The 15,270-nt window shown below is 46.0% G+C and overlaps 1 long non-coding RNA gene across 1 annotated transcript in view; it reads right to left on the reverse strand.

Annotated features, from left to right (window-relative positions):
• LOC140411724 (uncharacterized) overlaps positions 1-14,855 on the reverse strand; it is a 56,705-nt gene extending 41,850 nt beyond the window's left edge. Inside the window, exon 1 of the long non-coding RNA XR_011940968.1 lies at positions 14,371-14,855. This is a non-coding gene — a long non-coding RNA (uncharacterized lncRNA). The remainder of the gene's footprint in view (positions 1-14,370) is intronic.
• Positions 14,856-15,270: the final 415 nt, after the last annotated feature.

Here is a 15,270-nt window from a genome sequence, read left to right on the forward strand (position 1 = left end):
CAGAGGGAGAATTCAGAATGTCCAATTCACCTAACAGCACGTCTTTCGGGACTTGTGGGAGGAAACCGGAGCACCCGGAGGAAACCCATGCAAACACAGGGAGAATGTGTAGACTCCACACAGACAGTGCAGAGACAGTGATCCAAGCCTGCAATCGAACCTGGGACCCTGGCGCTGTGAAGCAACAGTGCTAACCAAATACAAGTACATAGATCAAATAAATATAAAAGTTGCAGATAATGTTTAATTTGTACAGGATGTTGTTTGATGATAGTGTATTGCATGAGGTTATTCCTGCTGATGAAGGTAAGAATATTAGAGCAATAGAAAGATCCACATGAAGATACCAGTAATTAAAGGGTTATAATTATAAAGGTTATTCAATAGTTATACGTTGAATATGCATTCATAGTTTTGACATCTCATCACTTGTGTTACTGGAACAGAGAAGATTGAGGAGGGTCTAACAGACATTTTTAAAATTAGGAAAGGTCATTAGTGGATAAGTGTTTCCAGTGGGTAAGTGGCAAAAAACTCAGCATTAGCCATAAAAACAAAACACTTTCTAAAAGTAGCTATAAATGCAGTGACACGAGCATAATTTGAAAGAGAATTGCATAAATATTTGAAAAGGAAGAATTTAAAAGGGTGTGAGAAAATTAGTGGGTGGTTCTCGCTGAAGGTCCAGCATCAGTGGAGGTACACATGGCCTCGTTCAGTGTTGCGGTTTTTATGAATCATTGTGCTTTTTACTAATAGATGATGTAATCAGTCAAAAGTTCAAAGATAAAACTACAGAGAAAAATTAGTCTGATAATTAGTGTGGAGATTGATATTGTATGAATGCTTAACAAGATCATATCAAATTCCTCTATCTGCTAATTAAACAGAGACATTAACCCATGTAAAGTCAACAGATTAGCACTTCTCTTAAAGTAACAAGAAATGAATGTGATATGAGTACATTCAATGTTTACACAATGACATTGCTCATCGTAATTTCCAGCTTTCTAACTCCACAAATGAAATGGGTAAAATGAAGTTAGTTCTACCCCAGGGCTGATCTGCTTTGATTACATCACTAGCTAAACAGGTCAACTGAAATTTTGAACACAGTGCTGAAATTTGTAATTTGTTTTAATTGTTGGAGTGCTTCAACTGACAAGTCAGGTTAAACAGAGATTTTCCTTTAAAAATAACCACTTGAATAGGCCATACATCCCAATGGCTGGTGGATCGTGTCAAATAGCATGACCCTTCAGCTGTTCGCAACTACTGAGTGTGCTTGTAAAACTCAAAACAAAACTCAAAACTTGTCCAGTATTAGATGCGATTCTGCGATTGGACAACACCTACTAAACAATCCCAATTGTGCTAAGAATTACACTAACAACTAATTTAATGCTATCAATTGGGTTCACAGTGTGGCTTACTTTATGCATGCTAGAAGCTACATATCTTCACACACAGGACAAGTACATGTAAATGCATTTTGCCGTCTTTCAACTTCTCATGCAATATAAATTGCTACTCCCTTTGAAATTTGGGATTCTTGCATCTGTCCTGATGAGTGCAAGACAAAAAGCTTCAACAGCATGTCTCTTTTTTCAGCAATACACATTTTCTTTTATATGGCGGTTGTCAGTCATAACTATATTAGTGATTGTTTAAAATCTCTCTGCATTATCGTTGTACATTTTATCTTAAAACTGGCTTGAAATGAATTTAGCAACCAATTATCTTTTCTCTCATGTGTTCAAGAATGGAAGATGTGTGATTAGCCATTCATCAATTAATTGCCTGTCATCAATTAGCAAGTATTTGGGTAATACAGGGCGATTTTGAGCCCGTACTAACTGTCCACAGGATTGGCGGTACAGGCAGGAAATCCCGTGAGATTCGAGAAATGCAATTTTCGCAGGAGAGACCGTGTTTCATGATTTTCCCCACCTCTTTCTGGTGATGTCACAAGTGTGTGTAGTGATCTGTACATCTGTACGTACATCTGCACATACAGCACAGATGTGACAGCCACAGCATCACTAGAGGGAGCATCAGAGATGGGTATAAAGGGTCAAGCCCAAGGCAGGATCCGCCTCTTTTAGAAGTTTTTAGAAGGGCAGCACGGTAGCATTGTTGCTAGCACAATTGCTTCACAGCTCCAGGGCCCCAGGATCGATTCCGGCTTGGGTCACTGTCTGTGTGGAGTCTGCACATCCTCCCCGTGTCTGCGTGGGTTTCCTCCGGGTGCTCCGGTTTCCTCCCACAGTCCAAAGTTGTGCAGGTTAGGTGGATTGGCCATGATAAATTACCCTTAGTGTCCAAAATTGCCCTTAGTATTGGGTGGGGTTACTGGGTTATGGGGATAGAGTTGAGGTGTGTGTTTGGGTAGGGTGCTCTTTCCAAGAGCCGGTGCAGACCCGATGGGCCGAATGGCCTCCTTCTGCACTGTAAATTCTATGATATGATTCTAAGCACAGAGCTAGTGAGCAGCAGCACACAGGGATAGCTTAGCATAGGCAGTTTACCTTAGTTTCACTGGTGATACCTCTTGACTGTTTTACATCTAGTTGAGCTCTGAAAGCAGAACAAACCCTTTGAATAAAGTGTTTGTGTTAACTGTAAGTCTACAGTCGTTATTCAGAATTAGAGAATAACATATAGTACCAGGAGTGGTTTCAGCAAGCCAGCTCGACACCAGCAAGAGAAGAGAACTTAAACCAAACATTCGACCAAGGAAGGCCTCACAGCATTCGGATCCTTCAGATACCAATCGGCACGATGGACCCAATCCAACCTCCACGCCTGATCAAGACCACTGGTAATATGCATTCCAATTGGAAACTTTTTATACAACAGTTAATAACATAGTGTGAACCTCATTTTAGATAAAAGCAAATTACTGCGGATACTGTGGAATCTGAAACAAAAGCAGCAAATACCATACAATCTCAGCTGGCCTGACAACATCTGTGGAGAGAAAAGGGAGCTAGCATTTCAGGCCTGGATGACTCTTTGACAAAGCTGGAGAGGACTTGAAATAGGGTCGAGATTTATGGGGCTGGATAGAGGACCAGCGGTAGGTGGAGATTGGCAAAGATATGACGGACAGAAAGACAAAGGGACATTAAATGGTGGAGATAATGACTAAGAAGGATGTTGGTAATGGCACATTAAGAGATCAAAATGTGTTAATAGTTGATCAAAGGTGAGCAGTGTGTCAAAGGACAACTAGGAACAGGGATCAAATGGCCCAAGTGAGGCGGGGTGAGGGAGGGGGACAATGGTGAAGGAAAAACAGATCGATAGAAGAAATTAAAATAAATTGGTAGCAATAGAAATGGGGTGAAGGTGGAGGAGAGAGTTCACAGTAGGAAGTTGTTGAATTCAATGCTAAGTTTGGAAGACTGTAACGTGTCTAATTGGACGATGAGCTGCTGTTCCTCCAGTTTGAGCTGGGCTTCAAATATTTATACCTTGCTGCCATGATTCACAATAATGTAAGGCAGTCGAGGGGATCCCCCGGTGGTGCAGAGGTAAGTATAGCCCCCCGGGGCGGAGAGGAAGGAATGTGGGAAGTGCCTTGGCACCTGTCACAGGTTGGCCTTGCCAGGTTGGCACATTGACAACCTGGTAGGGCCAACCTGTGTGAGGGGGTAGTGCCAGGAGTAAGCCTAGAGGGAGCACCAATGGGAGGGTGTGTGTTGCTGAGTGGTGGGCGAGAGAGAGCGGACACTGAGGTTTTGGAGGCAAGGTGCCGGCTATACCTCTGCGGTTTTGGTGGGGTGGGAGTGGAATGCCAGCAATGAATGTCAGGGAGGAAGAGCTGTTGGAATGCCAGCGATGAATGTTGGGAAGTAAGCCGGCGAGGGTTTGTCAGGATAGGAGGGGGGCATGCCAGCGAGGACTGTCAGGGGTGGTGGAGGAGGGGGGGTGATCTCCGTGATGGGGTGTGGGGGCCATTAGGCTGCAGCACTAATTGGGGTGTCTTTTAAAGATGGCGCCCCGATCTCTGTGGAGCTGCTTGCCTGCTCCGACTCGCCACAGTGATGCAGTATACCACGCCCACTCATTTCTTTCTCTGTAAGAGGCTCGATATTTGGAGTGAAAACTGGTCTGTGCAACTGGAGAGTGAAACGCCTGTTTTCAGTCCGAGTCTGACACTTTGCCAAATTCTGGTAAGATTTCGCCCTCGATCACGAATGAATTTCAGAAAGTTTCTTTCAGCTGCTGTCCAAAAAGAGAGCATTTTAATGGGATTAGAACATCGCTGTTTTGCACACTGTTTGCAACAAGCTGAAAATGATTGCTATCTCTTCTGAAATGTGTATTTGGCACATGCAAATGTTCTCCCCACAAAGCAGCCATTGTGATTCTCAAGTTGATGAACTGAAATAAAGGCAATCTCACCAGAAAACGGGCATTCTGGGTCTGCTGCTTGTACCTGCTCAATAACATTGTGAAATTGGTGCTGGCACTTCATTATGAGTCAGGCCTGCAGCCAGTAAAACCCTCACTGCTTATTGGTTTCACATCTGTTTGGAGGCTGGAGCCCAGAAACTGTCCCAACTGATGCAGTTTAGAAACAGTGAACACTGTTAAAGGGGGTGATCATTGGTCAGAAACTGAACTGAACCAGCAATATAAAATAAGGCAGAATACTGCAGATCCTGGAAATCTGAAATAAAAACAAAAAAATGCTGAACTAACTCAGCCGGTCTGGCAGCTTCTGTGGAGAGAGAAACAAAGTAAATGTTTTGAGTCCACATAACTGTTCTTCAGAGCGAAATACTGTGGCTATTGCAGCAGGTCAGATGTTGGGAATCCTGTAGCGCATAGCTCACCTCCTGACTCCCCAAAGCTTGTCCATCATCTATAGGCCACAAGTCAGGAGTGTAATGGAATATCTCCACTTGCCTGGATGAATGCAGTTCCAAAAACACTCAAGGAGCTCAACATCATCCAGGTCAAAGCAGCCTGCTTGATTGGCACCCACCCACAAACATTCAGTCCTTACAACATCAAAGTACAGTGGCAGCCATGTGTATCATCTACAAGATGCACTGCAGGAACTCGCCATGGCTCTTTAGACAGTATCTTCCAAACCCAAGACTGCTACCATCAAGAAGGACAAGAGCAACTTGGTTGATCTTGCGCTTCACTTCCATTTTCCCACCCGCTCCCCCATCCCTTAATTCTGCAACGGCAACTTTTTTGAATTCTTTGCTAATGGAATAGGCTATAAAAGTAGGGCGGTGCTGCTGCAACTGTATAGGGCATTGATGAGACCACATCTGGAATATTGCACACTGTTTTGGTCCCTTTGCTTGAGGAAGGAGGTGAATGCATTAGAGACAATTCAGAAAAGATTCACTACATTGATTCCAGGGATGAAGATCTTGTTTTATGAAGAGAGATTGAACAGAATAGGTCTATACTCACTGAAGTTTAGATGAATTAGAGGAGATCCAATTGAGATATATCAGATACTATAGAGGATTGAAAGGATAAATAGAACAGGGCTGGACTCGCTATTTCTGAGACTAAGAGACTTTGACGCTGGGGCAGGATTCGTGGTCTTTCACAACAGCAAAACTGGCGACGAACCTGGACCGTTTCAGCGACGGTTGAGGGGCTAGCACTGGCACCACGTGGAACATGACCGATTCCAATGAAATATGGTGTGGGATTCACCGGGTCCGTGAATGATACTCAGGAGGCTGACAAGCTGCAGCCGCATATACACATTATAATCCCTACACACACTCATCCCAACCAACAAGGTGGCACTGGCTGCACTGGAACGTGCCCATACAGCCGATGGATCAGCTGGGCCAGAGGGCTCCTCGGGGGGGCAGGGGGGTGGGGTGGCCTGGGGGGACACCTACACGACCCGTGGCCCTAAGCTCATAGTGAGCTGTCAGCGGCATGTGCAGCTGCATGGCTGCTTTTCCAGCTGTGGAAACGGTGTTCCGTGCCCGTCCACCCCGACCCCAGGGCCCACCTCCTGGTCACCCCCGGTACTTCCCCCAGCCCTGACAGAAACTCCCAAGCCAGCGGCGCAGCTGGCATCAAACTATGGCGACGTTCGACACTTTCCGTAGCTCCTCTCTCCCTCAGCAGTCACGACGCCGGTTTCACGATTTTTAAAAGCACAAGTTAACAACATTGGGAACTCGGCCCATCGGAGGCGGAGAATCGCGGAGGCCCCGAAGAATACCGGGTCAGACCCGCTAATTATCTGCAAACAGTGCTTTCTGTACGTGCACTTCGGACTGCATTGACGCCGCTATCGAGGCGACGAATTTTGCGATTTGGCATCAAATCGGCGCCCGCCATGATTTTGCCGTCGGAACCGATTCTCCGACCAATTGCATTTCCCGATTTCGGCGTAAGCCAGCGAAGAATCCCGCCCCAGATGTTTCCTGTTGTTGAACATTCATTGTTTTAGGCTCAGGGGTGGCAGATTTAAAACAGAAATGAAGATGAATTACTTCACTCAAAGGATCATGAATTTGTGAAACCAGAGTGCAGAGGATGCTGAAACACTAAACAAATTTAAGGAACAGATAAATAGATTTCTAATTAGTGGCGGGATGAAGGATTACAGGGAGCGGGCAGCAAGGTGGAGATGAGGCCAAGATGAGACCAGCCATGATTATATTGAACGACAGAGCAAGCTTGAGGGGCTGATCTTGAACGTCACCTCTATTTTCCCACCTACGCCGCAGATCCCTTAATTCCACGAGAGACCAAAATTAGTCCATCCAAACCCTACCTACATTCAACGATGAAGCATTCACAAACCTCTGGGGTAGAGAATTCCAAAGAAGACCAAAGATTCCACTTTCTATATAGGTTAGAAACTTGTTTTAATCTCAATTCACACGATTCAAAGTCAATTTGCCTTCTGCGATTTTTCGCAGTTGCAGAGGACATTATGGGAGCGATTGAATGGAAAACATTCCGAGTGTGATCCCGTGGCCCGTACTATACGACACTTAGTGCCGAAAATGATCCCCTATGAGCTTCATGCAGGCACTCGCTGTCCCGCCAGCTAATTCGTCAGACTTGCAGTTCCAACAAGGTGGAGTTGCTTTTAAACGCTCCCTCCAAACTCAGTCCTAGTCAGCACACAAGCATGGCACCACGCTGACCACTTATATCCTTCGGGAATGCCAACCTGGCCAGGCTTCTGGATGGTGTGGAGGCAAGATGGGACACCTTGTTTCCACGAGGAGGTGGGAGGACCAGCAGTAGGGTCGCCATTGCCACCTGTGAGGCAGTGGCAGTGGCTGTCAGCTCGTGCAGGATGACCAGTGCAGTGCAGGATAGAAAACCATCAACCTCCACTGGGCTGCAAGGGTAAGTTAACACAAGCCCCCCCTGGCATCAGTTCTGCCTGCCACACCCCTGACTTTGGTCTCCCAACAGATCACCGGCTGGCATCTTGCACCCTCCCCACATCCAATCACTATGCTTGTGCCCCAGCATACCCTGGCACCCACCATCACAACCCCTCCATGTCCAGATGCGGTGCCCCCACATGCCACCTGCCCTCGACCCTCCCAAAGCAGCAAGCACACCACTCGCAAAGTGCCCTATCTGTCTCCGCAGGAGAGGTTAGCCCATAATACGTGTGAAAGCGTCCAGATGGGTGGTGGAGTTCCAGACATCAGAATCCTCACCTCCTATGAGGAATAGGCCCCGGAGATCACAGGGTTGGCCAAGGAGAGAGCAGTCACCGACAACAAGGTTGGCCTGCATCGCAGAGGATCCACTGCCCCTTCACCCAGATGACCTGTCTCAAGTGAGCTGTTCATGTCAGACAAAATGATCCTTCCCTCCCACTGACCACATGTCACTTCTCCCACAGATCTCCACCTGATGGGGCAGGGCCATCCGGGGTCACTACCCAACAGAACACCTTGGACGAGACATCACAGCTGTCATCCCCACTCTCCACCAGCTCAGAGACACAAGCCTTGGTGGGTGACATTAGTGGACAGGCATCTGGGGCACAATCTGGTGAGCACCACACAGTTGCTGATGTACATCAGGTGGAGGCAGGAACATCCAAGAGGATCAGCAATCAGAGGTCTGCTGGATCCCAGGACTCAGCTGAGTCCCAGTCAGATGCCGAGCCTCTGAGTAAGGTTATCCCAGAGCTGTTGCAGCTGCTATGACACAGCCGTGAGATTCAGGAGGGGATGTCAGCGACACTTCGGCATAGCCGACTAGAGGAGTCCCAAAGGCTACGGGTGCAGGAGATGGCACCGGCAATACATGGCACCGAGACCAACACAGCTAGGGTGGCAACCACAGTGGAAATCCAGGAGCATGACATCAGGGCCTTGAGTGTTGCTGTCCACGGAGTGGCTCAGTCAGTGACAGCCATGTTTGAGGGCCTCGTCATGATGTCCCAGTCGCTGAGGGACATGTCCCTGGTGCAAGTGGACATTGCCAAGACACTGCAGACCATGACCCAGATGCAGGTGGACATAACCAAAGCATTCCAGAGCATGTCCCAGTCACTGAGGAGCATTGTTTAGGGCGTTAACTTCATGGTGCAGCCAAGGGAGAGGCACCAGGACCGGTAGGGCCAGGTGATGCAGTGGCCTCTGGAACTCAGTTCAGCTGCCCTTCCATCCCATGGAGATGCCCCAGGGTTCTATGGGCACTGTCCGGAAGGAGGAAGTGCTGGAGGCCAACCCCGTGCCTGCCACCAGAGAGACAACGTCGGTCCTCACCCATGTCCAAATCGCCCTCTCCTGACATCGGTGTGTCTCATGGTCAGTGGGCAGAACAGGGTGGCATGGTGATGCCGGTGACATTGGTAAGTCAGCTGGAGCATTCCAGCTTCAGGCCCTCCAAGGGCATCATAGGCCGCCGAAGGGCATAAGAAGCAGCAGGCTGCCTCCACCTCTGATGTGCATTGAGTGACATACCTAGACATAGAGGAAGAACACGACAGATTAAGAAGATGGAGGATCACTGAATGGACATTCGAAGGTATGGGATTGGGCATTATCTGTAGCTAGGGCAATGGAAGTTTCAAATGTTCATCATTAAATATATAACACTTGATATATGTGAAGCCTCCATCATGTTAATCTTCACAGAGGGCCTGCCTGCACTCCCATCCCTTGTTGCCTTCCACTCCTCCTAACCCCTGTCCCCTGCCACAGTGGTCCTGGATCAAAAGCCCCCGATGCAGATCACGTTCAGGTGATCGGTGTGAGCGCGCCATCAGGAGAAAGACAGGAGTCAGACTTTGGCATAAACTGAGGAGCACCAGAGTTTCCTCACAGCGAGTTATCATCAGGGTCTAGATAGGGTGAACAGTTGGAGGCTTTTTCCCAGGACGGAAATGACAATTACAAGGGGGCACAAATTCAAGGTGAGGGAGAATAGGTTCAGTGGAGATGTGCGGGGTGAAGTTTTTTACACAGAGGGTGGTGGTGGCCTGGAATGCACTGCCAAGTGAGGTGGTTAAGGCAGATATGTTAGCTACCTTTAAGACTTATCTAGATAGACACATGACCAGACGGGGTATCGAAGGTTACAGGCAGTTGGTCTAGATAGGACACGTGATCGGCGCAGGCTTGGAGAGCCGAAGGGCCTGTTCTGCCTTGTATAATGACCCGCTGACAGTGGAACAGAGGCCCATCACCCTGGAGTGGTGTTACACAGACCCTGGGAGGGTGGAACAGGGTAATCGGGGAGGGGTGATGTGGGAGGGTCGGGAAATGAAGGGTGGGCGAAAGGAAGGAGGGAAACGGGGGTGGGGATTGCCAATGGGGGAGCGGGTGAATGGGAGTGGAGTTGTGGGGGAAGGGGGCAAGCTGACAGGGCAAAGGCTCGTACTATGAGAAACAGGCATGCTGAACCTTCGCCACTGCCTGACCTCCATCCTCCGGCTGCTCCATCGGGTGTTCCCTGGGCTCGTCCTCCAGTCCCTCTTGGACCGGCCCCTCCTCATCCTCCTCAGACGAGGCAACATCCTCCTACAGCATGTCGTCCCACTGCTGTGCCAGGTTATGGAGAGCACAGCAGGCCACCACAAAGCGGAAGACCCTCTGGGGGGGTGTACTGCAGTGCACCGTCAAGGTGATACAAGCATTAGATCCGCAGTTTGAGCAGTTTGATGCACCGCGCAATGACAGCAGGTTAGGTAGATTGGTCATTCTAAATTGTCCTTCGTGTCCAAAAATGTTAAGAGGGGTTATTGGGTTAGGGGGATAGGGTGGAAGTGAGGGCTTAAGTGGGTCTGTGCAGATTTGATGGGCCGAATGGCCTCGTTTGGCACTGTATGTTCTATATTCTAACAATGCCAATTCCTTTTCAGCAATTGCCTTCAGCTGTGAAGCTAGAATCTGCTCACAGTCAAAGAGAGTTGAATTAACCTTCAGCATATAACTAAGAACAGGGCTGTCTCCTGGAAGTGTTTGGTAGGACACTGGTTGCCCCTGTATAGATATACACAATACTGGGGATGGCTTGTAGGCCCAACAGATGTTACGACTCTCACCCCTCCAGCCCAGGGACAACCTCCGACCTATAATGCCCAGCCCCTCAACAAAGCCCATCCTCCCATTCCCCAGAGATCCCCTCCCCCGAGCACTGGGGCAGCAGCTCCAGTGCCCCTTGGCTGCATGCCAGGGAATGGAAATTGCCACTCACCACCCAAACTCCCCTCAGCAGCCATTGCGCCAACTTCCTGGGCATCCAGTTAGTTCCCAGCAGGCTGTTAGATTAGACTTACATCTTTCTAATGAGATGGAGATTAGTCTTAATTGGTGTCAATTGATGTTTAGCCCCATCTGAGCGGGATCCGGCACCCACCACCGGGAACAGGCTGGTTAGATTGCGAACCAATTCACGCCCAAAGCGAATCCTGATGTTGGCCCCTCCCGCTATTTAATCAGCGCCGTGCGCTCACTGCTGTTAAATCATGCCTTCTGAGAAGGTTGTAAAGTTTGAGTAGGAAATAAATTCACAATTGATCAAATTGCCCATTAATAAGAAACCATTGTGTCTTTAAGCGATACAGACTTGTTGCAAACTGCATTTGGACCTGAGGAAAGTTGATCTGCACTGTAGCAAATCTGTCACAGCCTGCTGACCTCTGGGGGTGTAGTCTCTCATTTTCACGCTTGTCAGCATCAATCTGATTGCAGGCAGTTGCCCTCATCTGTTATCAAAGTGATTTATGTTCAAGATAACATTGAATAACAGTTCTAATAGTGATCTAACCTCATAATATACATTCACACCAGTGGGAAAAAGCAATTCTTATCTAATTGATGTTATATCTTAAATTAAAGTTACTTCAGTCTGGTGGTTTATTATTGTTATCAAATATGGAATGAAGGAATTTGTTCTTTTATAAACCATAATCAATTGCATCTGTGCTACATAGTAGGAATCCAAGAAATATTGCTCATTTATAGTTTTCTGATCCTAAAGGGGTATCTATCTGCATTGAATGTATTCTGTGCAGTACTGATGCACAAAGCATCAGTGGTTAGAAGTGCATTTACCAAATGAAGCATGTAGCACCATTCTCAGCGCCTTCTGCCATCCACAGAATTCCTGACGAGCACCATTGTGGTAATTCATCCAGGCCTTCCTGTTTAGACTGTTTTTGCAAACTGTGGCATTGTACAGTCAATGGAAACCAGTTGTAATTTTCAGGTGAAGCAGAGTTGAAGATGTGATGATAATTGGATCCTTTTCACAACACATAGTAGGAACATAGGAATTAGGATCAGAAGTAGGCAATTCAGCCCTTCGAACCTGCTCACCATTCAATCAGATCATGGCTGATCGCTTCCTGGTCTTGAATCCACCTCCCCTTCTGTTCCCCATATCTCTTTAACCCATTTTTGTATCATATACACCATGCTTACTTTCATATTTGTACCCTAAATTCCTCTGTGCACATTTAAAATGTAAACCCATCATGTCAAGTTACACACTCCTGTCACTATTAGAATTTCAGATTGCTCCACTCAGGAGTGGTGTTATTACAGAATTAAAAATGCATAGGCAGTTTCCATAGAAATGCATAACGGAAAATGCATGACAGAAATGCAGTGGGTAGCACTGTTGCTTCACAGTGCCAGGCCCCTGGTTTGATTGCAGGCTTGTCTGTGCGGAGTCTGCACGTTCTCCCCATGTCTGCATGGATTTCCTCCGGGTGCTCCAGTTTCTTCCCACAAGTCCCGAAAGACATGCTTTTAGGTAATTTGGACATTCTGAATTCTCCCTCAGTGTACCCAAACAGGCGCCGGAGTCTGGTCCCTATGGGATTTTCACAGTAACTTCATTGCAATGTTAATGTAAACCTATTTGTGACAATAAAGATTATTATTATTATAAAAATATTGGCAACATGTCTGCATGGACATGATCATCTAGAGGGTTCTGCTCATTCATTATGACCTCAGGTGAAGAGACACATAAATCCTGGAAAAGTTGCATGAACCTGACCTATTCCATTTTTTTCTGGGATGTTTGTGACCCTTGCAGCGAAACTATGGCAGCAAGCAAGAGAACCCTACTGAAATGATTCTCCAATTTTTTAATGGATTAGGTTGACTTGTATGTAGCAAACGTTTCTGACAAATTTATAGATGAGAATAACATAAAACAGAACAAACAGGAGCAGGAGCAAACTATATAATCCCTCGTGCCTGCTCCATCATTCAATTAGATAATGGCTAACCTTCTACCTCAACTCCACTTCCCCACATGATCTCCATATTGCTTGATTTTCTCAGTGTACGAAAGTCTATTGATGGCTGAATATATTCAACACCTGCAAATTCACAATCCTCTGGAATACAAATATTGAAGGATTCACAATCCCGAGTGAAGAAATTCATCTTCTTCAAAATGGACGACCCCTTATCCTAAGATTATGACCCCGAGTTCTAGACTCCAAAACCATGGCAAAGAAGGGGTGGGGTGGGGGATCCTGTGGGGATTTGTATAGAGAAAAATAAATTGCAGCAAATTACTAACAACAGATCATGTTTCACCATAATAATGTCCCCCAAATATGAATCCTTCACTTCCACTGCATTATGTATTTTCAAGTTGTGAGTTATAGAATGCAATTTGTGCTATACAGGAACATAAGATAGAACATACAAATTAGGAGCAGGAGTAGGCCACTCGGCCCCTCAAGCCTGCTCCGTCATTCAATAAGATCATGACTGATCTGATTATAACTTCAACCCCACATTCCTGCCTACCCCTGATAACCTTTCACCCCCTTGTTAATCAATCTAGCTCAGCCTTAAAAAATATTCAAAGACTCTGTTTCCACTTACTGTTGAGGAAGAGAGTTCCAGAGACTCACGACCCTCTGAGAGAAAACAACTCTCCTCATCTCTGTCTTAAATGAGCGACTCTTCATTTTTTAACAGTGACGCCTAGTTCTCAATTCTCTGACAAGAGATAACATTCTCGCCACATCTACCCTGTCAATACCCCTCAGGATCTGAAAGGTTTTGATCAAGTTGCCTCTTACTCTTCTAAATTCTATTGGATACGAGCCTAGCCTGTCCAAACTTTCCTCATAAGACAAACCTGCCCGTTCCTGGTATTAGTCTAGTAAACCTTCTCTGAATTGTTTCTAACATATTTATATATTTCCTCATAAGGAGACCAATGCTTTACACAGTACTCCAGATGTGGTCTCACCAATGCCCTATACACTGTAGCATAACCTCCCTTCTTTTGTAATCAATTCCCCTCACAATAAACAATAACATGATATTTGCTTTCCCAATTAATTTCTGTATTTATGTACCTGATGATCACCAGATCCATCTGTGCCCAGAGCTCTGCAATCTCTCACCATTTAGATGAGAAGTTTATTTTTTATTCTTCCTGCCAAAATGGAAACATTCACATTTGCCCCCTTATGCCTCCATATGCCAGATTTGTGCCCCCTCATTTAACCTATCCATGTCCCTTTGTAGCCTCCTATGTCCTCTTCACAATTTCCTTTCCTGGGGTAACATGAAGCACAGCAAATAATGTCCCATAGTCCAAGGGAATTCTGGATCTCACGAATTCCATCAGTAAGTTTAATCTTTAGGATCTCAATGACTCAGTTAAAATAAACCTGTTGATCTTTCATTGTCACAGTGTATATAAAACTATTGGATTGCAGTTGTAAACATGCAACAAGATGAACACCTTGTCAACTTTAAACCAATCACTTTCTTTCCACAACAATAAAATAGTAAATAAAATGAAGATGAGAAATAATTATTTTCTTCACTAACTGAAGTAGAGATGAGGTTGGAAGGAGAAAACTGCGGTATTTCTGCTGTGATTGGATGGAACCATTACCATTACTCCATTTCTTCAGTACTGCTTCAGATCTTGGCTGATGTTGGGATATCTCTCCTGCCAATGTGCATATGGTGTTTGCACTTTCTCCGTGTCTGCGTGGGTTTCCTCCAAGTGCTCTTGTTTCCTCCCACAGTCCAAAGAATTGCCGGTTAGGTGGACTGTCCACGCTAAATTGCCCCTTAGTTTCCAAAGATGAGTAGGTTAGTGGGGGAGTGAGTCTAGGTTGGGTGCTCTTTCAGAGGGTCGATGCCGACTCGATGGCCGAATGGCCTCCTTCTGTGATGTAGTTATTCCAAGATTCTATGACAGGGACACTAGAGCAGCTTTCGGAGACAGTTCCACCAACAACCCACTCAGCTCTGAAAAATGTGCTTTCATGTCTTCGCTGAGTGCGCGCTTATTTTTTTTAATAGCAAATTAAAGAAATAATCAAATAAATTTGCAGCAACAATGCCATGACATCATGACTGCATTTACAAGAAACTGACTAACTGACTTGCAAAGCCACCACCCTGAACAAGACCCCCATTTACTAGCACCCTCAATACAAGTGTCACATTTCGCGCGCCAAGTGCGGACTGAAGGATGTGCCCTGTTGTGAGGAACATTCTATGTGAAGCAAACAATCCTACTGTTCGTTCAAATGTGACAGGTCAAGGTGAAGGTCTCAACAAAGGTTTGCAGACGTTTTCACAATAAGGCGATATCAGAGAAAATGGATCCTTATGATCGTACAAAAAAAATTACATTCTTTTTTCAACATTTTGCAACCATTAATTGAGAATTATTTCGTTTTTGGTGCCTGGGGTGAGGAACCATTCTTAAAACATAACATAGCACCGACGGTACAAAGTGGAATTTAATTTTAATCAGTTAAATAGCTTCACCCTTTTGCAT

This window comes from Scyliorhinus torazame, chromosome 4 (genome assembly GCF_047496885.1).
Source record: "Scyliorhinus torazame isolate Kashiwa2021f chromosome 4, sScyTor2.1, whole genome shotgun sequence".
NCBI classification, from domain to species: Eukaryota; Metazoa; Chordata; class Chondrichthyes; order Carcharhiniformes; family Scyliorhinidae; genus Scyliorhinus; species Scyliorhinus torazame.